Source organism: Lepisosteus platostomus, unplaced genomic scaffold, assembly GCF_059453375.1.
Source record: "Lepisosteus platostomus isolate fLepPlt1 unplaced genomic scaffold, fLepPlt1.hap1 Scaffold_60_H1, whole genome shotgun sequence".
NCBI lineage: Eukaryota > Metazoa > Chordata > Actinopteri > Semionotiformes > Lepisosteidae > Lepisosteus > Lepisosteus platostomus.
Genome location: NW_028291676.1, coordinates 401,036 through 424,937, shown reverse-complemented (window position 1 = coordinate 424,937; position 23,902 = coordinate 401,036). Strand labels below are relative to the sequence as shown.

Sequence of the window (23,902 nt, the reverse complement as noted above, 5' to 3'; positions counted from 1 at the left end):
GAAGATCAAATCTACTCGCATGTACCAGCACCTTACAGTTTATTGATGTTAATTCTGTTTAAGTAATAAGATTGCTAACGATGTTGGACTTTAGCCGGTGTTTTTTAGAACAAATTGCTTACACTTCTGTAAGGAATACGCAGTACGTGCCTTTGTCAGTCATTGCTCACCATACCTGTAACTTTCTTATCTAACTCACTTCCTCAAATGGTGAAGGTTTACAAACATAAATGAAAAAAAAACCCTTGTTGTAGATGAGGTGCACAAAAAAGCAGCCCCTGATAGTGTATAACACATTTATACTATTGCAGAGACACATGTAACATATATATACTGTATATATATATGAAACAGAAATAGAAACAGAAACAGGAATCGCTTACTCACCTGGAGAATCTCTGTAGGAATATCTAGCATTTATCAATGGAAATAAAAGCTGCTTTAATACAGTGCATGTTCAAACTCAAACCCTCAGCTGCTGTTCTTGTTTGTTTTGGGACAAATTGCAACTGAGCATCGCATGAGCCGTTACGTACCCTTATCTGTTAGGGAATTTCAAGGGAGGAGGGAATTTCAGTCTCGATTCTAAACCTACACCGTTTCAGCATGTCTGGTTTCGAGACATTCGAATAAAACCAAATTGTTTCCATTATTGCAACTAATTGTATAAATTACAATTTATAATAATTTATAATAATACAAAAACTGTTTAACTACTTTTACGTCCACCTGTACTGTACTTATACGTTTCAGACTCTCTTATATTTTCCAATCTCCTTAAGTTGATTTTCGTCAAGTCTCTTTAGTTACGTCTCTAGCCAGTCCCGCTGGCTAAACACACTCACACTGTCATTTAGTATACCAAAACTCACAGTTACACACATACATGCCGGCACACAAATTCATAAAACACACATACACATCGAGAATATATTTTTCTCTTCGTAATACAATGTGCTGTATTCTTGTTTTACTTCTACATGAATCCTTTTAATTCCTGAAGCGCACTCCAGGTTCGCTGCATTTCTAATTTCGGGTGCGGTACTTTAGCCCACCGGTCAATATCTTACGGTTTTGGATTTGATCGTATGGGGGAAATCAGGGAAGGTAGGTGCGATTGCAGACCCCCTCGACGGGGTGCGAGACAGTGTTAGAGTGGCACTGTCATCAACGGCGCCAGCCCCTGCTACATCAAGTCCTTTCCCACTTCGAGTGAGAGTACAGATCTGCGGGCGCCCTCCCTCTAACAGGGGAGACCCTGATCCGTCTTTATCACACTCATACCAAGTGTTATCCCAATCAGACCCCCCTTCTCCATATGGCCACTGAGGGAATTGATCCCAATTATTTTCGTTTCCTGCCTGTTTGTTCCCCTGTGGGAGAGCAGGATATAACTTAGTCGCTGGCTGCAGCACATTAACCAGTGCAGCGTGACCAGGAGTTAATTCCTTCTTTAGTTTCTCATTCTCCTGTACTGCCTCTTTTAGCTTTTTTTCTATACTCTTTCGTAGCGAGTAAAATATCTTTTCTTCCGGGTTTTTGTTTTCCCCGTAAACACACTTTTAAGTCACATACATTTTCTCATGTATCTGCCACCACTGGTGCCGGCCGTGCACCAGGGTGGGAGCTACATGCTTGTGCTTTTGCCAATCAATACTCATATATGCTTTCTTTACAGGCGTCTTCGCCCCCAAATTCCCTCTGACAAACTCAGCTTTTTCCATATTTTTCTCCTTCTTTTCCGTCAACTTACACTTTTCCGATATTTAAACGGACCCTTCCACCACTTTCTCAAACCATCAGTTAGCGCACATGTTCGGTCTCTTTAAGATTTACTTTTGTCGTGTGTGAGGTAACAGCTCATTCAGTAGGGGGATGTTTTCACTTGGAAAAACCTGTGCATTACTGCACTCATTCAGCCAAGGGCGTCTGTTACCTCCAGATCTAAATGCCTCTCCGAGACTTTAGAGAGGACTTACACCGCACTGTTCACAGGTAAGAAACGAGACCTCGAAAACCCCCTTTCTTGATCAGTAATTCACCATCCCCAGAACGCCAGCATCGCTGCTTTTGCCCCGGGGTGGACTTACGCACTGAGCTCAATCAGGGCGATTCTCGGGTCTCAACGTCCTTTAAATCCTGCTACTTAATGCTTTGCTCTTTATTATGAGGTGTGTTTATGTTAGTGTCGTGCGTGTGTATATGTATTTCACAAACAAGGAAAACACCAAAAACATACATACATATATCTCTTCTACTCCTGTTTCCTTTAAAACAAAAAAAAAACCACGCCACGCCAGAAACCACGCCACTCCAATCTGTGCACGATCAAGGCGTAGCTAATCTCAGGACCCCGGGCGTAATTAAAGCCCACACCAATCCTGGATTATACGTGCATTTAATGCACCACTCAGCTCCAGAACCCCGGGCGCAATTAAGGCCCACACCGATCCCGAGCCACAGAACTCCGGGTGCAATTAAGACCCAAACCAGTTCTGACCTTCAGAACTCCGGGTGCAATTAAGACCCACACCAGTCCTGAACTACGTGCATTTAATGCACCACTTGCTCTAGAACCCCGGGCGCAATTAAGGCCCACACCGATTCTGAGCCTCAGAACTCCGGGTGCAATTAAGACCCAAACCAGTTCTGACCTTCAGAACTCCGGGTGCAATTAAGACCCACACCAGTCCTGAACTTCACGGTAAGGGTCCAAAACCCGTTCAAAACTCCACGCGCAATTAAGGCATACACCAGCTTCGAACGCCTGTACACAATACCGCGGAACCCCTGCCAGACCAAATTCTGGGCTTACAGCAACCAACCCATTACATACACCGGTGCCTTCCCCAGGCCAGAGGAATTCAGAAACTCACGTTTACTCCGTCATCTCGGGCGATTCTCGCAGGGAGCAGAGATTTCCCAATCGGTCAGAGAGAGTCGGGACTTTTAAATAAAAGAGGAGTCCTTACCTCTTAGTTATGTGCGCGCTGACCGTCTCTCCTGCCGATGGGAAGTTCTGCGCCTTCTGGAGCATCCGCCAACTACGCCAAATTTGTTGTAACAGAAGAAATAAGGTTCTTGATCCCGAGATGAAGTAAAACAGATGAGTTTATTGCATGCAAGGAACAATAAAGCCCCCTTTCCTGCCATAAACCCCAGCTTGTGACTTAGAAGTCTAAACCCCCTACAGAAAGGATTAAATTCAAACCCCCGTCTTCACATCTTTCTTCATGGTTCTTTGAAAAACTCAATAGTTTAGACAGTCTTAGAGTTAGTTATTTGCTTTTGTGTATGTCTTTTTCATGAATGCCAGAGGTACTCGAAATGTTGTTAAAAGAAAAACTGTGTGCTGAGTTTTATTTTTTACAGGAAACGCATGCATGTTGAAACTAAAGTTTATAAATAATTGAGAAATATTAAAGCAAGGAAAATATGATACGTGTAAAATATACAATTTGATCACATAATTACTTAATTACCTCTGGTAGTTAAATGCTTTTTTCTGCTGCGTTTTTTTTCTCTTGTACATGACTCTGATCCTCTTGTTGTATTTGTATTTGTAAATTCTATGTTTAATAAAAAAAAAATTTAAAAAAAGCATTCTCTGGTGGTGTCCTGTAGGCTTCCTGTGGGTGTGCGTTGGTGGTATAGTGGTGAGCATAGCTGCCTTCCAAGCAGTTGACCCGTGTTCGATTCCCGGCCAACGCAGTGGCGAATGTTTTCAAATGCTGTCATGAGCCTTGGATTGTGACTAGCAAAGCGAAGCCTTTTGAAAGAGCTAAAGCACTGAAAAACGGAATTGAGGGAGAATCTTACAGGGGATTCTGAGCGGTGTCTGCATACACGCAGTCCGATACGGGTGCTGAAAGCTTGAGCTACTCTCAATGTCATGCTGGCTTTCCCCGGAGTAAATCTGTTACATTGAAAGAATGCTTCTCGCAGGTTCAAAAAGGGACCCTTGTTAATTGGAGAAATCAATGATTTCGAATGAATTCTGTATGCGTTAAAAGACAGCTATACACAGAAAACATGCAGGACACTGCTCATGATGTTTCCCGAGCCGAAACACAGTGCGTTTTTTCAAGCCATCTGACAAAGCCCGCCCACTGAAAACTGCAGCAGATCGTGTAAAGACGTTCAACTTTGTAACTACTGCACGCACAGGAAGCAGAATAAATTCCTCTTTTCAAACTGTCAAAGGTTTGCTTTACGAACGCCGCAGGACATCGCACAATCTCTTTTGAACAGGGACAAACGATTTCTTATGGGGCGCAGTAAGTACTGTTACTGTCACTGCTCGATACCGACGTTGGCCTACTATACCATGTTCAGCCACTGCTAGAAAATGTACGGCTCTAGCACCGGAGCAAACAACAGGAGGGCCGATGTCGAACAGGCACACGTGTCAGACATGGAGAGCAATGAGAATGGGATTCGAACCCATGCCTGCAGAGCACAATGGATCACCTTAACCACTCAGCCACCTTGTCGACGAAACTGGGCTGTCCGGACATGGGTTGGCGCGCTCCAGATGATCTTTTTCTTTTTTTCCCCACGTACTCGAGGGTCATTTTCCTGTTCCACATGTGATTTCAACATTTTCCTTGGGAGATGTCAAGCCAGCAAGCCACTGCTGTGGTTCAGTGGCCAGTGTGGAGTTCAGTGGCCCTGTTGTACACAGAAAGCACATTGAGCTCCTTGGACATGAAAAGTTCCAGATAAAAGCCATTTGTCATCCTTTCTCTTGGTGTCGATGTTGCTATTGTATGTAAAGGTGGCAACTTGCTCAGCGAGCAGGCGGAGCACACACCGAATGCAGATGTGTCTGAGTGGTGTGTCCAAGTGGCTGCAAAAGGACAACACTCCTGGGGCGCTGTGGCTTAGTTGGTTAAAGCGCCTGTCTAGTAAACAGGAGATCCCCGCCTACGGCTAGACTTAATTAAATGCAAGTATTCATTTCCTGTCTTTAACGCGACTTGTTTTTCTTAAAATGGATGCAACTTGCAAAACATGAAATACAAGCCTTGCTAATCAGCGCTAGCGGCTGGCAAAAAAAAGGAGTCAGCTATTTTTTTTTCTTTAACCTTAACCCTGCTAACGGAGAAGAGTTAAACGACCGAGTCTATGCAGCTTAAACGGTGCGCAAGTCGGGTTCTTATCTGAAAGGGTGGTAAATCACGCTCACCCCAGTCCTTAATCTTTTAAAGAGGATACAAAATTGAACCTAGTCGCCACATCACATACATCCTGTTAAATGATAAAAAGGTAACATCTATCCTCGCTCCAGAGTAAATCTCACGTTGAGGGCATCTTTTTTTTCACTTTACCGTGAGTCGGGCTCGGCTGCACAGAGGAGAGAGCAGAGCAATGAGGTCACAGGGACAGGGGAGTCACACGCTGGCGGTTTGAATACGCGGAAGATCACTGAGGGATCCACAGTATGTGGACCCTCCGTTCGCCATCAGTCCACACTCCGGACTCTGAATCCTGCCATCCGAGTTAAGATCTCGGCGGAACCTGAGGCGCAGTTCCTTCTTAAAACGTAATCTGGTGAGCATTTCTAGAATCGCACTTGTATAGATGCAGCCTTTAATGTGTTGCTAGGTTAAAATTGATGACTTCTTGTATTTCAGTAGGCAACTGCCCTCTTGATTTTGGATTTAATTTCTTTATTACAGGGGCGCTTTTATGAAGACAGAGTCATGTTCAGGTACTTTGCTTGATGGAGGAAGCTCATTTCGGACTCTGTGATCTGCTCACCTGGAAAGGTCTGCTGTACTACTACAAGAGAGAAGTAGGGTCTGGAAGAAGGGACAATTTTATGATGCTTTGGAAGATAGTTTTTTTTTTCTTATACTGAAAATGAAAAGTAGTTGTTTCTATATGGACTCAGTCTTTGGAATTTGTATATTTATACATTTCAGTGAACCCTCAGCCATTCCTTCTGTATTGTAATTCAATTTCTCTTTTAAAATTCCTTCCCCACTTCTAGGACCTGCAGTTGCTGAACTCCACAATGGCTTCTATTGGAAAGTCTGTGACTGAGACCATTATTTATTTTGGAGCAATGAGCAATTCTTATATAAATGCAATAAAATCATTATGCTCAAACTATGAGAGAGAATTTTAAGGATAATTTAAGAAATCAGTCTTAGCTTGTTTCTATACACAGATGGTATTATTTATTTTCAAAGGAAACCCGCGAGGATTCCCCTGGTGTGCAAGATGTGCCTGAATACTTTTGATCAGCTTCCTGCTCACTTCAAGAGGGTGTGTATGAAGCACGCCACGGCAGAAGAGATCAGGTGGCCTCTCAACAGGCGAGGGAGGACATGATGAATCACCTGAAGAACGGGGTCATCGTGGATTACCACAGAATAGAGATCAAAGGACACTTTGTGGGCTTGAAATACAAAGAAAATCATGTTCTATGGGACAAGATAAATACAAAACTTAAGCTTTTATTTTAATTAGATTTATTTATAAAGCATAAGCAATCATTTATTACATTAATATATGTGAAAATAACATTTTAGTATCATACGTTTAGTATATTTAGTCCCTAATGCTGAAAGAAATGATCATAGAACATGACATCTAACCTTACCTGCTGTGTTTTTAATCCCTATTGCTCAATGCACGGTGAAAGCATTGCATACATATGTCTGACAATGAGGAATGGGCCCCTGAGACAGTCATTTGCCTGTTTCACAAATGATCGTATTTTACTAGAGATTCTGTTTGGGATTCAGATGTGCATTCGGACAGCAATCCCTTTCAAGAAATGATACGTTCTGGATGAGGTCAAAGGTGCTGGAACACTGTATTTAGGATGTGTTTGCAGAGACTGTGTGTCTCCTGCTTCAACGCAGTGAGAAATAGATGTGCTCCTGTAATTCATTGGTACATGCCCAGGGCAGTAAGCAGTCTGAGGATTTATTTCCAGACAGCATAGAGCAGTGAAGCAGTGAAGTAGTGCAACACACTGGATCATTATATTATTAGAATCTATTCTACTTAAATTATTACATTATACACAATTTGAGTTCATTTTAAAAAGTAAAAGGTAATGAAAGGAATGCATTTTCGTAAGAAAGATAATACCGATATGCATGTGATAATCTTCCTTATATCATGTAGTGCGTCATTTGGACACTTTGTGGGATTGAAATACAAAGAAAATCATGTTCTATGGTACAAGATAAATACAAAACTTAAGCTTTTATTTTAATTAGATTTGTTTATAAAGCAAAAGCAATCATTTATTATATTAATATATGTGTGTAGCGGCGAGGCTTATTAATAAGGCAGAATTAAGTGTTCTGAGCCTTCCCAAATGAGGCCCCATTTCTCTGTTCATCTCTGTGGTGCAGCCACAGAGAGACTATTCATGCAGGGTGATTTAAGGTTCTAGGACAGCTCCCAAAGGGGGATGCACTTAGCTAAGCCTGGCTATCATGATCAATGGTCATCCATTGGCGCCTATCTGTCTAGGGAGTGCCAGTTGGACATCTGGACTGCATTACTAAGTGTCAGGACTAAGTGACTCATATCTCACCTTGATCAATCAATCAGGGACTGGTAGGGCTGAGTAACCCACGTGGGACTCTGATGCCCATGGAACTTTCAGCCAATCAATGAGCTGAAGTTCCTCCAGGTAAAAACAGGCAACACAGAGAGCCTGTGAGATTCAGTAAGATTCAGAAGGGAGGATTCAGAGGATTCTGTGGACAATTCTAAAGGGAATTCAAAGGAGAATTCCAGGGCAGGGCGGCCCAGGAGCAGAAGGCTCCCAAGGGCAGGACATTCTCGCAGCGCACCTCCTGACCATCCTGAGACTCAGCCCGGACAACCACGGAACGGCCAGTGTGTCCGAGTGCCAGAACTTTCCTTTGTTCTAAGAGTCTAGAGCGGAGGTTGCCAGAGAATAACCAGAGGATCCACCCGAGGTTAGCACCAGCAGCAGGCCTCGTGAACAGGTCGGAACTGTGGACAGCTGAATCACTATTCAGAACTAGCTCTTCATCAGAAACGAACCGGTCCTCTTCCTGACTTGCTGGGACCCACAGTCATCTTTTCTCCTGTGCACAAACTTTGCTAGTTAAAGCCCACAGTGAGCATCAGCAGCGCAGCATCGCAAGCCGCACAGCACAGCCTGGCACGGAGCCAGAGAGCGCGGATTGGACAGCAACAGCCTGCAACTGTTTCTTTGTGCCCGCAGGAAGATCTGAATCCCCAAAGATTGGATGAGTATTCAACTTCAATGCATTACAGCTCAAGAATTCAATTGTTATCCCAACCAGTTGATATCAATTTAATTCCTAAGAGTTATGTACTTGTTTGAGTATCTAATGTAGAAGTTATAACCAAGTTCATTAACGAAACGGTCTTAATGAATGATATACTGAACGTATGTCCTCTTGATATGTGTAACACTTCGTAACTGACTGAATATATATCTTTTGTATTCTGATAACCCTCTCGATAAGATCTGTTAGGTTTACATGCATATTTTATGTATTAATAAATGTATCCTCGTGTATTAGTACCTGTGTGTGCGCGTTGTTTGAGTTATGTCACATGGTTGGATTCTAAAGCCATCAAAAGAATCAACTTTGTGATTTACTGCTACAATTAATAATTGTCTCAGTAAATGCCCAAACCCTACAGAACTGGTGCCTTCAGAGAGCCACTACATTTAATTTTGCTATGGCAACATTACATATTTGGCGTCCCTGAGCCGGTTTTCTTACATGTGAAAATAACATTTTAGCATCATATTATTACATACAGGTCTCTAGCTTCAACACAGTGATATATATATATACTCAGTGATTTATTGGTACATGCCCAGGTCAATAATCAGAATGAGGATTTATTTCCAGACGGGCTACAGGTAGTGTTGTGAAATACTTCAACACACTGGATCGCAGATTTAGACCCCCTGCACTCTTACTCCTTAAAAACCAAAGAAATGAAGATATGTAGCAATCACATTGCAACAGGGCTGACAGTGACTTAATGCTTATACTAGTGGACTTCTGGTACCTTTAGGGTACGGTGTTCCCTGAAGGGCTCTCAAACCCCGCATTTCAGATGCCTAGCTGTTTCGCTGATGTGTTGCACCTCAGAATCACTTTTAAACCTTACCTCTGGTATCTTTAATCCCTATTGCTCAACGCATGGTGAAAGTATTGCATAAATGTGTCTGAAAATGAGCAATGGGCACCTGAGAGACTCATTTGCCTGTTTCACAAATGATCATATTTGACTAGAGATTCTGTTTGGGATTCAGTTGTGCATTCTGACAGCAATTGCTTTCAAAAAACGATACATTCTGGATGAGGTCAAGGTGCAGGAACACTGTATTTAGGATGTGTTTGCACTTATTCTGTGTCTCTAGCTTCAACACAGCGATATATGTATATGCTCACTGATTTTTTGGTACATGCCCAGGGCAATAATCATTATGAGGATTTATTTCCTGATGTGCTAGGGGTAGTGTTGTGAAATACTTCAACACACTGGATCGCAGGTTTAAACCGCCTGCACTCTTACTCCTTAAAAACCAACAAATGCAGATATGTAGCAATCATATTGTAGCTGACACTCATTTTCCTGTTTCACAAATGATCATATTTTACTAGAGATTCTGTTTGGGATCCGGATGTGCATTCTGACAGCAATCTCCTTATCGCGGCTTTGCCCTTCTTGCCTCTTTGGACAATATCTCTATCTTGTGGTCGTTGTTGGTAATGTCTAGACAATATCTCCATCTTGTAGTCGTTGTTGGTAATGTCTTCTTATGCCCTTTTTTATTTTAATTCTCTATTAGTTGATTCTAGAATCTCTACAATGGAGATGAAAACATCAGTTTTATAGCAGACAATATGACATTATTTATAGTCCAATTAGAAACTTATTACCCTGTTTTTAACATAATAACAAATTAAAATTGAGTAAAACTAAGTTTGGAACACCAGGGAACATAACAAATGATTTTTAGGAAAACCATGAGGTTCTCTGTGTCCAATGCCTGCAAGGGGAGAAAGCTAGAATCCTTTGATTTTTTCAAAATTTGAAAATAAACATCATATAACAACAGCTTTCATTCCTAGGAGTGAAAAATAACCATTTTTGAAGACATAGTAGTTTCTAAAACACTACAATAAAGTTAAAAACATCCGTTTTATATTACATTATTTTTAGTGAAATTAGTCATTTTTTGCACTATTTTTAATAAAATATCTAATTAAAAGTGATTAAAATTAAGTTTGGAACAACAAGGAACACAAAAAAAAAAGATTTTTAGGAAAACCATGAGGTCCTCTGTGCCCGATGCCTGCAAAGGGAGAAAGCTAGAATCCTAAAAAAAAGTTATCAATTCTAGAGCCTAAGAGGAAAACAAGACAAATGTATATCTCCAAATAATTTTATGTGCTTCAGAAGAGCCCAGGAAAGTTTTTTGCATACATGAAACCACGCCCGTTTGCACATAAGCAGACATGGTTGCACACACGACTGCATGAAAGCACACGTGCATGCGAAGTCATCCTGTTGAGCATTTGAAAAGCCGCACCACGCCGCACTTGAAATAGCTCTTACATTAGTGGTAGACGCAGGAATCGCCTTTTTATTTACGCTCTTACCAACGCGATGGAAAGGAAAACAAAGCAAAGCAGAGCAAAACAAAACGAACAAACGAAAACCCTCACGTCCCGCACTTGCATATAACGCCGTTACGTGCCCAAGCGGTATTGTACGTCATCCTAGCACTGCACCCGGGGGCGTAAGGTATATGGGAACGAGCACACGCCACGAATCGTCTCGAATCACTCCCTACAGCTGTAAGGCGCCTTGAAGCGTGCACCCCCAACATTCTTCTTTGCGCATCTGTGAAAGGTAAACTCTTGAGCAAAATCTGAACCAGCTCTAAGGAAACTAATCTGATTAGACGTTACTTTGACTCATCTTTTTACTCTCAGTGCTGGATTGCTCAAACTCCAGCTAGGGTTAGGTTTAACATTCCCACGCTACTTAGACACTTTGTTTACGCTCAGTGCTGGATTTTGGGAACTTCAGGACGAGTGGGAATTTTCTCCTATCTGTCAATTCTGTTTTGTTTTGGAGACTCTTGGCTGCCTATATTGTACAGTGCAGCGTGAAGGAAACATTTTCCAAAACTGTGTCAGCTCAAAAGTTGTAAGAAAACCTCTCCAGCTGCTTTACCTCTCTTCATTTTTGTCATTTAATGTGACAATCGATGTATAACTGGAGCCTCACATATGCAAATGGTGAGGCTCCAGTTTGACACCACTTTACAGTATATGACAAAAGCATGGCAGACTGTGCCGGACCAGCTGGTAACTTCCGCTTATTTTGACCATATTAAACATTGGAAATCTTCCCACTTGCATTTGTGCCACTTGATTTTGGCTCCACCTAAGACACTCTTAAATCTTCAAACACTTTTCTCTTCTCCCGCAACACTCTTGTCTGTCGGCACTGTGTGGCAGCGTTGCAGGACAACCCATCTCACCACGGAAAGGAACCTAACAGCTTTGGTAAGAGAGGAGAAAAGGACATGGCCCGTACGGGGCTCGAACCCGCGACCTTGGCGTTATTAGCACCACGCTCTAACCAGCTGAGCTAACCAGCCTCGTAACAGTGCCCCTCTCTGTACTGCAAAAAATCGAACTCAGGGAATTTCTTTTGTCCTCCTTTGAATAGAAAGCCGTGTAATTCAGTGTACGGGCTTTCTCATGCAGTTTCATGGTTTCACAGCATTATTCAGCTGATTTTAAATGTACCTAAAGGAGAAACATTATTGAAGACCATCAATTACCAAGAGCTTTTGTCAAAGGTTTTGGTGGTCATTTTTAATGACCACAGAGCACTATGACCTCGGTTTTACATCTCATCCAAAAGACAGCGCCCTTTTACAACACAGCTTCTCCGTCACTATATTGGGAGATTGGGACCCGCACAGACCTCAGGGTGAGCGCCTCCCCGCTGGCCCCATTAACACCACTTTCAGCTGGAAGCTTTGTTTTTCCCTGTAGTTCACCCTCATCCAGGTACTGACCTGGCTCACACCTGCTTAGCTTCAGTGGGTTTTCAGTTGCGAGTTGCAAAAGTTGGGATGCAAGTGATGGAGCCGTTCGCTGCAAAAGCCACTGCATTGGCCAGGAATCGAAACCAAGCCTCCTGCGTGGCAGGCGAGAGTTCTAACAATGAACCACCAATGCTCAATGCCTGTACCTTCAAAAAAGATGCTTTTTTGGTGCTGTGTGCAAAAAGCGTCGACATCTACTTCCAGCTGCAAAATGCCATCCGCGGACGCTGTGAATTTATTTATTTAGACACCGCTCAGAATCCCCTGTAAGATTCTCCTTCAATTCCGTTTTGCAGTGCTTTAGCTCTTTCAAAAGGCTTCGCTAGTCACAATCCAAGGCTTGTGACAGCATTTGAAAACACTTGCCACTGCGTTGGCCGGGAATCGAACGCGGGTCAACTGCTTGGAAGGTAGCTATGCTCACCACTATACCACCAACACATGCCCGGGGGAGCCCTCCAGGACACCACCAGAGAATGCTCACGATTTCAGAAGCTGTCTCCGGGACGTGCTTATTCCACACATCCTGAATAAATCATGTTATTGTTAGTTGCTGTAGCTAGACGTTCAAATGGGTTTCATGGCCAGATGGACTGTTTCCTCAAGTGGTATAGTATTGCAGTAAGACAGCACGATGCCTGCAAGACTATGTCACGCTAAACGCCACAGATTGTGTTTGTCCGTTCGTGTCAGTCGTCCTGCAGCCACGGGAAGTGGGACACAAACATGCTGCAATGCTTTCAAGACATTAGGATTTGTTTGTGCAACATCCGAGAAGAGTACTTGTGGCTTGAATGTGACTGAGCAAGGTGTTTAAAGACAGAGACTGAAAACTGTTAAAGGATGAGTCAAAGTAACGTCTAATCGGATTAGTTTCCTTAGAGCTGGTTCAGAGTTTGCTCAAGAGTTTACCTTTCACAGATGCGCAAAGAAGAATGTTGGGGGTGCACGCTTCAAGGCGCCTTACAGCTGTAGGGAGTGATTTCAGACAATTCGTGGCGTGTGCTCATTCCCATATACCGTACGCCCCGGGGTGCAGTGCTAGGATGACGTACAATACCGCTTGGGCATGTAACGGCGTTATATGCAAGTGCGGGACGTGAGGGTTTTGCGTTTGTTCGTTTTGTTTTGCTCTGCTTTGCTTTGTTTTGCTTTCCATCGCGTTGGTAAGAGCGTAAATAAAAAGGCGATTCCTGCGTCGACCACTAATGTAAGAGCTATTTCAAGTGCGCCGTGGTGCGGCTTTTCAAATGCTTAACAGGATGATTTTGCATGCACGCGTGCTTTCATGCAGTCGTGTGTGCAACCATGTCTGCTTACGTGCAAACGGGCGTGGTTTCATGTATGCAAAAAACTTTCCTGGGCTCTTCTGAAGCACATAAAATTATTTGGAGATATACATTTGTCTTATTTACCTCTTAGGCTCTAGAATTGATAACTTTTTTTTCATTTTTGGCATTTTTCATCATTTTCCAGAAAGTGGTTGCAAGCCCGATATCATGCGAAGAAACTTCAGGATTCGGGGATCAGTCAATGGATTTTCTTCAAAGTTGGATTTTTGCACTCTGTGGACCAAGAGATGTTGTTCTATAATGTTTTTTTTTTTTTCAAATTTAAAAATATCATTTTTTCATGGAGCTTTGAATGGGATGGATTCACCCTCCTTTAGCTAGGACAGAGCTCCAGGAGCCTGGGTAGGATTCTAGCTTTCTCCCCTTGCAGGCACCTGGCACAGAAGACAATATTTTTTTCCTTAAAATCTTTTTTTTTTTGTGTTCCTTGTTGCTCCAAACTTAATTCTATTCACTTTTAATTAGAGATTATATTAAAAATAGTGCAATAAATGACTAATTTCACTAAAAATACTAAAAGTAATATAAAACGGATGTTTTTAACTTTATTGTAGTGTTTTGGAAACTAATATGTCTTCAAAAATGGTTATTTTTCACTCCTAGGAATGAAAGCTGTTGTTATATGATGTTTATTTTCAAATTTTGAAAAAGCAAAGGATTCTAGCTTTCTCCCCTTGCAGGCATCGGACACAGAGAACCTCATGGTTTTCCTAAAAATCATTTTTTATGTTCCCTGGTGTTCCAAACTTAGTTTTAATCAATTTTAATTTGTTATGTTACAAACAGGGTAATAAAGTCTTAATTGGACTATAACTAATGTCATATTGTCTGCTACAAAACTGATATTTTCAGCTCTATTGTAGAGATTCTAGAATCAACTAATAAAGAATTGAAATAAAAAAAGGGCATAAGAAGACATTACCAACAACGACCACATGATGGAGATATTGTCTAGACATTACCAACAACGACCACAAGATGGAGATATTGTCTAGACATTACCAACAGCGACCACAAGATGGAGATATTTTCCAAAGAGGCAAGAGGGGCAAAGCTGCAATAAGGTAAAATCAGTTTTTGAAAGAGATTGTTGTCAGAATGCACATCCGTATCCCAAACAGAATCTCTAGTAAAATATGATCATTTGTGAAACAGGCAAATGAGTGTCAGCTACAATATGATTGCTACATATCTGCATTTGTTGGTATTTAAGGAGTAAGAGTGCAGGTTTAAACCTGCGATCCAGTGTGTTGAAGTATTTCACAACACTACCTCTAGCACATATGGAAATAAATCCTCATAATGATTATTGCCCTGGGCATGTACCAAAAAATCAGTGAGCATATATATATATATCACTGGGTTGAAGCTAGAAACACAGAATAACTGCAAACACATCCTAAATACAGTGTTCCAGCACCTTTGACCTCATCCAGAACGTATCATTTCTTGAAAGGGATTGCTGTCCGAATGCACATCTGAATCCCAAACAGAATCTCTAGTAAAATACGATCATTTGTGAAACAGGCAAATGACTGTCTCAGGGGCCCATTTCTCATTGTCAGACACATGTATGCAATGCTTTCACTGTGCATTGAGCAATAGGGATCAAAAACAGAATGGAAACAGACGAGGATGGGATTTGAACCCATGCGTGCAAAGCACAATGGATTAGCAATCCATCGCCTTAACCACTCGGCCACCTCGTTAACAAAACTGGGCTGTCCCAACTGGGTTGGCGCGCTCCAGATGATCTTTTTCTTTTTTTCCCCTCGTACTTGAGGGTCATTTTCCTGTTCCACATGCGATTTCAACATTTTCCTTGGGAGATGTCAAGCCAGCAAGCCACTGCTGTGGTTCAGTGGCCAGCGTGGAGTTCAGTGGCCCTGTTGTACACAGAAAGCACATTGAGCTCCTTGGACATGAAAAGTTCCAGATAAAAGCCATTTGTCATCCTTTCTCTTGGTGTCGATGTTGCTATTGTATGTAAAGGTGGCAACTTGCTCAGCGAGCAGGCGGAGCACACACCGAATGCAGATGTGTCTGAGTGGTGTGTCCAAGTGGCTGCAAAAGGACAGCACTCCTGGGGCGCTGTGGCTTAGTTGGTTAAAGCGCCTGTCTAGTAAACAGGAGGCCCTGGGTCTGAATCCCAGTGGATAACCGCCTACGGCTAGACTTAATTAAATGCAAGTATTCATTTCCTGTCTTTAACACGACTTGTTTTTCTTAAAATGGATGCAACTTGCAAAACATGAAATACAAACCTTGCTAATCAGCGCTAGCAGCTGGCAAAAAAAAAAGAAGTCAGCAATGTTTTTTTTCTTTAACCTTAACCCTGCTAATGGAGAAGAGTTAAACGACCGAGTCTATGCAGCTTAAACGGTGCGCACGTCGGGTTCTTAGCTGAAAGGGTGGTAAATCACGCTCACCCCAGTCCTTAATCTTTTAAAGAGGATACAAAATTGAACCTAGTCGCCATATCACATACATCCTGTTCAATGATAAAAAGGTAACATCTATCCTCGCTCCAGAGTAAATCTCACGTTGAGGGCATATTTTTTTTCACTTTACCGTGAATCGGGCTCGGCTGCACAGAGGAGAGAGCAGAGCAATGAGGTCACGGGGACAGGGGAGTCACACGCTGGCTGTTCGAACACGCGGAAGATCACTGAGGGATCCACAGTATATGGACCCTCCGTGTGCAATCAGTCCGCACTCCGGACTCTGAATCCTGCCATCCGAATTAAGATCTCGGCAGAACCTGAAGCGCAGTTCCTTCTTAAAACGTAATCTGGTGAGCATTTCTAGAATCGTACTTGTATAGATGCAGCCTTTAATGTGTTGCTAGGTTAAAATTGATGACTTCTTGTATTTCAGTAGGCAACTGCCCTCTTGATTTTGGATTTAATTTCTTTATTACAGTGGCGCTTTTATGAAGCCAAGGGACCAGGGAGCTGCCCCAGTACTGGGATGGCCAGTTCGAAATCATAGAAACTATTGTCAATTCCAGTCCCATGTCAGTGCGAGCAGGGATTTTGACATCTTGTTTTGCTATGTTCTGCACCAACAGGCAGGTGGCTCGGCCATTCCGTTCCAGTCTGGGGGTACAACAGACTGCTAGGTTCAGTCTGATAAACTGAGCTGATGGTTGGAAGAAAACCATCTCAGCGTCCATTCTCTGTCCCTTCTTTAGGACAAGGCGTACCGGAAACCCTGCTGCTGACGCAGGAACGATCAGGTCCGATTCGTTTACTACCTGGCAGGCCTGAGGAATCGTCTGACCTGACCGAATGTTCTCGGGGTCACCGCTTAGAGAGTGGGCATCTGGGTCCACCCGTTTCCACAGCACACTGTTTACTGTGTCCAGCTGGGCGCCCAGTCGAACCAATAGGTCTGCACCAATGCAGACTGAATGGGTCAGCTGAGGTGCTACCTGGAAGTAGTGAGCAAACTTCCTTTTTCCGATGGAGATGGAAGCTACACAGCTTCCTTTGCTCCAAATGGACCTATGAGGTGGGGGTGCCCACCACAGAACCTGTGACTGCGTCACCAGGGTCACCTGACAGCTTCGCGACAGGTCCTCGAACAGACCTTCACTGATTATGGACTTCTCAGAGCTGAGGCTAAGAATTACATCATCAACCTGCACTTCTGCCACCTGGACCCCCTCCCACCACCATGGGGTGGTAGTCCTGGACCCCCTGAGGTACCAGGGTGCACAGAAAGGACTCCCATTCATTACCGGACAGGGAGATCCACTCTTCTTCAGGGATGAAAAGGGGGTGTGCTTTACCTGGCGGGTCAAGCAGCTGCTTGGAGCACTGCTCCTGTAGTTGGGAGACCGTGGGAGTGCTGGCCTGGGCAGGACTTCCCTGTAGTTTTGGAAAGCAAGAAGAGACATTTATTCTCGTCCAGAGGAACCAGGAGGAACCTCCAACTCAGCTATAGTGTTCAGTGGGCACTGTGTGATCACAGCATAACCACTGAATCCCCCTTTTTGCTGTGCAACAGGCTTAGGGTTTTTGACCTGAGCCCACAATTTTCCACGCTGGCAGTCCACCAGAGGCTCCAGCCTGTCAAGCAGGTCTTGGCCAATGAGTAGTGGCTCTGTTTTTAACCTAGAGATGTAAACAGGATGCACCACGTTCATTGGCCCGAACCTAAGTGCCACCCACACTCGGTGTGTGATCCTGGCATGATCCTGGGTATAGCTGGAAATATCTATCTTACACGGTTCTACCTTAAGTCTGATGCCTTTTCCTTTCGCTACTCGTTTGAGCTCGCTGAGTAGATTGGCTGACATCAAACTAATTTCAGCCCCAGTGTCAATCAGTGCTTCTCTATCTAAGACGTTTTCAAGAGAAACCTTGATATAAATACGCCTTGCTTTGCCTTTCTGGCTGAGATTCCCTAAGAATTGTTGGAAGCCTGCCTTTTCTTTGACTTCAGGGGCGGGGTCAGCGCCCAACTCAGAGTCACAGCCTTCTTCCAGGCAGGAACCCTCCCACCTAATCAGATAGACTGAGGGAGGGGCTTGGGACGGATCCCCGCCTCCTCCAGTGAGAAGGGGCGTGGTCCCCCTAAGCTCATTCACACTTCTGGTATTCGCTGCGGAAGGTTTACCCTGTCCTGATCTCTCAGGCAGGGCTTGTTCAAGCCTGGCCAGGCGGGCTGCAGTCGACTCCCTTCGTCCAGTCTTCTGATAGACTTTGCCTGAGCCCTTGCCTTCCCCGTAGCGCTCACGGCGGCTCTGACGCTTAGTGCGGTCCTGCCTGCCTATTTTGCGCCGGGGCTTAGCGAGCTCAGGAACCTCAGCTGCCTCGAGCTGAGGCGAGTCGTCAACCCTGCTGGCTTTAGTGGCGAACACGGCCGTTTTAGCAGGTTTTCGCTCTGAGGAAGCAGAGACTTCAGCTCCCCAGGCTTTTTGAGCCAACCTTCTAATGTCAGCCATTTTCATCGCTGTGTGTGCATCACAATCATTTTCCTGACTGAGGGATGCAGATTAGCAATGAATAAACCTTTGAAATTCACGTTCTCTTCGCAACCCTCTTCATTCCGCCCTGCAAAATAAGTGCGCCTAAGCCTCTGATAATAGTCGCGAGGGGCTTCAGCTTTTTCGTGCTTAATATGGTGCACAGCAGCCACGGCAGCTATGGGATCGATAAAAGCCGAAAATTCTCCGATCATTGCCTGACACAGCTCCTCGAAGCTATTACAGACCTCCGGTCCTTGTCTAGACATCCACTCGTGGACCGCTCGGCTGGTAGTTTTCCTTACTTACATAGCCTTTTCCTGTTCGGACGCTTCGGGCATAAACTGCAAAGTATATCTCAGCTCATCGATGTAGGTCTCCACATTATTCCCTGACACTGACGGGTCAAACCTTTCTACATCTTTGGCTAACTGCCTCAGGGAGTGGAGGTTAATTTTTACGGTTTCTCCGCGGGCAGGGAGACGGCCGTGATCAGGAGCAGGGGGTCTATGCCTGAATTGACTCGCCCTTGCGTTTCGCGCAGGACTCGGCGATCTCCCCCATGCCGATCCGACCACAGACCCTGGCCGGGAGAAACCTCCTCCCGGCGCGCTGGGTGAGCGCTCCAGGCTGCTAGGTGGGCTGGCATGCAAGTGGGATCTAGTCTATTTTGCTTCCAGTACGGCAGCATCTGACTCCTTTTGCCTTTCCTGGCTGAGCTCATTTAAACTCTCAATTTCTTTTTCTTTTTCTTTCGAGCTCGCTTCCAGGTCTCTCCTAGTTACCTCAGCCGCAGTTTCTCTAGCAGACAAGTCATCTAATTTACCTAAAACTTCCCTGAGTCAGTCTTCACTTTCCTCATTTTTCACTCTCTTTTCTCTGATTATATCCAACAACTCGACTCGCTCCGCCTTATATCTTTCTAGCGTTCCCTGAAGCTTTTGAAACTTTGTCAGCTCGGACAAAGACAGTTCCAGCTGTTTAGCTAGATTTAAGGTGAAACTCGATAGGACCAGAACTGCGTTCACAGACACTCCTGTGTTAAGCTGGTTCGCTACCTTAGCTACTAAATCTACTTGCAGCTTCTCAATATCATCAAAGTTCAACTTTTCGATACCACTCCAGTAACCAGGATTGTCGTCGCTAGAAATAGTACTTATAAGCGACTCCACTTCAGACATTTTAGCAGCCATTGTCATTACGTCAGAGAAACTTTAAGAGTATTACTTTTTTTTTTCTTTTTCCAAAATACAGTATGGAATCTAGACACCCGAGCAGATGGATTTCCAATCAGCACACGTTACACTAAACGCTAGAAAACAGGGGGATTTCTTTACGCAGTTATCAGCACACCCGGTATTCGCGTATAGAAGCCGCGGTGCTGTGCTGAACTTCAGTTATTCTGTGCGACTGATTCTCATTTCATTCTAAACTCGCCCATCCAGGGACGCCATTAAATGTAATGGTTTGATGGGTTTACTGAGACAATTATTAATTGTAGCAGTAATCACAAGGTTGTTCGTTGGGGCTTTTAGAAAATCAATCGTCAGAACAACTAACAACGCACACACAGGGGTTCAATACACTAGATACATTTATTAATATAAATTGTGCACCAAACATATACTAGTCTGCCTGGATACGAGTGGCAGACCTTACTGTGAGGGTTATCAATATACAAGGTATATAATCCCGAAGAGATGCAAACACAAAGAGATACACAACAGAGAATATATGTCAATATATATCGTTCGGTTACCAAATCGCTAATCAGTGTTATTACCCACTGTTACTCTAAACTCAGAAGTAAATACATTACTCATGAATTAAATTGATAACAACTTGTGTTGAGGTACAATTGAATTCTCGAGACGCAATGTAGAACATGGGGTTTACTTATCCACTGTGTATGGATTTGGAATTTCCCGGCACGAACACCAAACCAGCTGACAGGCTCTGTTGCAGCCTCTGTTCCAGCGGTTGTCCAATGGGCGTTGTCCCGGCGTCCTCTGGCTACCGGCCAACCAGTCAAGGTGCAGCTCGGAGTAGGACGGGCGGAGGAATCTGACTGCGGCGCACAGGGCAGTCGTTGCTCCGAGGGGATCTACCAGCAGTCCGGCTGGCTGGTAGAAAGTCTCTATGCACAGAGTGTGACCGCGAGTCCTCACAAGTCACTCTTGTACCTGGGAAGAAGCTGGTTCGTTCCCGGTCCAGCACTGCTTCTGAATAAGCTATTCAGGTTGTCGACGAGGGTCCAACTGTAGGGTCCAACTGTCCAACACAAACACAATCTGTGGCGTTGAGCGTGACATAGTCTTGCAGGCATCGTGCTGTCTCACTGCAATACTATACCGCTGGAGGAAACAGTCCATCTGGCCATGAAACTCATTTGAACGTCTAGCTACAGCAACTAACAATATCATGATTTATTCAGGATGTGTGGAATCAGAACGTCCCGGAGACAGCTTCCGAAATCGTGAGCATTCTCTGGTGGTGTCCTGCAGGGCACTTGTGGGCGTGCGTTGGTGGTATAGTGGTGAGCATAGCTGCCTTCCAAGCAGTTGACCCGGGTTTGATTCCCGGCCAACACAGTGGCGATTGGTTTCAAATGCTGTCATGAGCCTTGGATTGTGACTAGCAAAGCGCAGCCTTTTGAAAGAGCTAAAGCACTGCAAAACGGAATTGAAGGAGAATCTTACAGGGGATTCTGAGCGGTGTCTGCATACACGCAGTCCGATACGGGTGCTGAAAGCTTGATCTACTCTCAATGTAATGCTGCCTTTCCCCGGAGTAAATCTGTTACATTGAAAGAATGCTTCTGGCAGGTTCAAAAAGGGACCCTTGTTAATTGGAGAAATCAATGATTTCGAATGAATTCTGTATGCGTTAAAAGACAGCTATACACAGAAAACATGCAGGACACTGCTCATGATGTTTCCCGAGCCGAAACACAGTGCGTTTTTCCAAGCCATCTGACAAAGCCCGCCCACTGAAAACTGCAGCAGATCGTGTAAAGACGTTCAACTTTGTAACTACTGCACGCACAGGAAGCAGAATAAATTCCTCTTTTCAAACTGTCAAAGGTTTGCTTTGCGAACGCTGCAGGACGTCGCACAATCTCTTTTGAACGGGGACAAACGATTTCTTATGGGGCGCAGTAAGACAAGTACAGACAATTAAAAAGCTCCACTCATGCCGACGATGCAGCATGAAGAAGCGCAACCTAACGTTTGACAGACAAAAGCCGGGCGCCCTACGAGCAATATGAAATCAAACTGACAGCACACGGCGTTTCGCGCTGACTCAAAAGTGATCTCGACAGACGCTGGTATAGTATTGCAGTGATACAGCACGATGCCTGCAAGACTATGTCACGCTAAACGCCACAAATTGTGTTTGTCCGTTCGTGTCAGTCGTCCTGCAGCCACGGGAAGTGGGACACAAACATGCTGCAATGCTTTCAGGACGTTAGGATTTGTTTATGCAACATCCGAGAAGAGTACTTGTGGCTTGAATGTGAACTGTACGTGCCCGCCCCCTTTCCTCTGTAGTGCATGAGTTCCTCCCGGCATGCCCTTCGTCATTGTTCTGTCATCTTGTATTTAAAGGGTTGTATTTCTGCTGCTGAAAATAAGCAACGGTTTTCTCACAACGCCCTTTGTTCCCGACGGAGCCCTTGTCTGTCATGAAATTCTTCAAAACCTCAAGCTAGAAGAAGAAGAAGACGACAAATATGAAGCGTTATAGCAACGACATGCCATGAGACGATCGATAACGATTTCCATAGGATCCCCGCGGTTGCCTGGCAACCGTCAGCTTTGCGCAGTGGCAGTATCGTAGCCTGTGAGGTTTAGCCGAGGCGCAATTATTGCTAGTTGAAAACTTTTCCCAATACCCCGCTTCCGCCGGTTAGTCTTGCAGGCATCGTGCTGTCTAACTGCAATACTATACCGCTGGAGGAAACAGCCGGGGTTCAATGAGCCTTGGAATGTGACTAGGAAAGTGAAGCCTTTTGAAAGAGGTAATGTCGACGCTTTTTTAACAGAGTACCAAAAAAGCGTCTTTTTTGAAGGCCTGGGCACTGAGCATTGTTGGTTCAGTGGTAGAATTCTCGCTTCTCACGCGGGAGGCTCTGGTTCGATTCCCAGCCAAAGCAGTGGCTTTTGCAGCGAGCGGCTCCATCACTTGCATCCCCTTGCAACTTGCAACTGAAAACCCACTGAAGCTAAGCAGGTGTGAGCCAGGTCAGTACCCGGATGAGGGTGAGCTACAGGGAAAAACAAAGTTTCCAGCTGGAAGCGGTGTTAATGGTGCCGGCGGGGGGGCGCTCACCCTGAGGTCTGTGCGGGTCCCAATGCCCCAGCATAGTGACGGAGACACTGAATTACACGGCTTTCAATTCAAAGGAGGGCAAAAGAAATTCCCTGAGTTCGATTTTTTGCAGCACAGAGAGGATTGCTGTCGTGAGGCTGGTTAGCTCAGTTGGTTAGAGCTAATAACACCAAGGTTGTGGGTTCGAGTCCCGTACGGGCCAGGTCCTTTTCTCCTCTCTTACAAAAGCTGTTAGGTTCCTTTCCGTGGTGAGATGGGTTGTCATGCAATGCTGCTACATAGTGCCGACAGACAATTAAATGACAAAAATGAGGAGAGTTAAAGCAGCTGGAAAGATTTTCTTACAACTTTTGAGCTGACACAGTTTTGGAAAATGTTTTCTTCACGCTGCACTGTACCACATAGGCAGCCAAGAGTCTCCAAAACAAAACAGAATTGACAGTCATATAATGTCCATTAACCCCGATTTTAAACACAGCATCATGTCTGCCATCATAAGAATATGAGTCCAATATTTTAGAATATAGTCAGAATGTCTTCTAACCTTACCTGTGGTGTCTTTAATCCCTATTGCTCAATGCATGATGTACGTACTGCATACATGTGTCTTGAGAATGAGGAATGGGCCCCTGAGACATTTACCTGTTTCACAAATGATCGTATTTTACTAGAGATTCTGTTTGGGATTCAGATGTGCATTCGGACAGCAATCCCTTTCAAGAAATGATACGTTCTGGATGAGGTCAAAGGTGCTGGAACACTGTATTTAGGATGTGTTTGCAGTGATTGTGTCTCCTGCTTCAACGCAGTGATATATAGATGTGCTCCTGTAATTTATTGGTACATGCCCAGGGCAGTAAGTAGTCTGAGGATTTATTTCCAGACGGCATAGAGCAGTGAAGCAGTGAAGCAGTGCAACACACTGGATCATTATATTATTAGAATCTATTCTACTTAAATTATTACATTATACACAACTTGAGCTCTCAGCACCGTACTGAGCCCAGGTGTTTTTCTAAAGCTGTCAGGTGCAGTTCATTTACATGAAGGAAATCTCTTACTGGGTACGATTACAATGCAGTAAGTAGCACAGGCTACTTAGGGAGTAGGCTGATGTGTTTAAAAACA

At 44.2% G+C, this 23,902-nt stretch overlaps 4 non-coding genes and 1 pseudogene across 4 annotated transcripts; 3 read left to right on the top strand and 2 right to left on the bottom strand.

Annotated features, from left to right (window-relative positions):
* The first annotated feature begins 3,639 nt into the window (after positions 1–3,639).
* trnag-ucc (transfer RNA glycine (anticodon UCC)) lies at positions 3,640–3,711 on the top strand. The gene has a single exon. It is a non-coding gene; the product is annotated as a tRNA-Gly (tRNA).
* Positions 3,712–11,588: 7,877 nt separating this feature from the next.
* On the bottom strand, positions 11,589–11,662 carry trnai-aau (transfer RNA isoleucine (anticodon AAU)). Its single transcript has one exon. It is a non-coding gene; the product is annotated as a tRNA-Ile (tRNA).
* A 3,435-nt stretch (positions 11,663–15,097) lies between these two features.
* trnas-gcu (transfer RNA serine (anticodon GCU)) lies at positions 15,098–15,179 on the bottom strand. Its single transcript has one exon. It is a non-coding gene; the product is annotated as a tRNA-Ser (tRNA).
* Positions 15,180–20,961: 5,782 nt separating this feature from the next.
* On the top strand, positions 20,962–21,033 carry trnag-ucc (transfer RNA glycine (anticodon UCC)). The gene has a single exon. It is a non-coding gene; the product is annotated as a tRNA-Gly (tRNA).
* A 1,223-nt stretch (positions 21,034–22,256) lies between these two features.
* LOC148632684 (U4 spliceosomal RNA) lies at positions 22,257–22,409 on the top strand (annotated as a pseudogene).
* Positions 22,410–23,902: the final 1,493 nt, after the last annotated feature.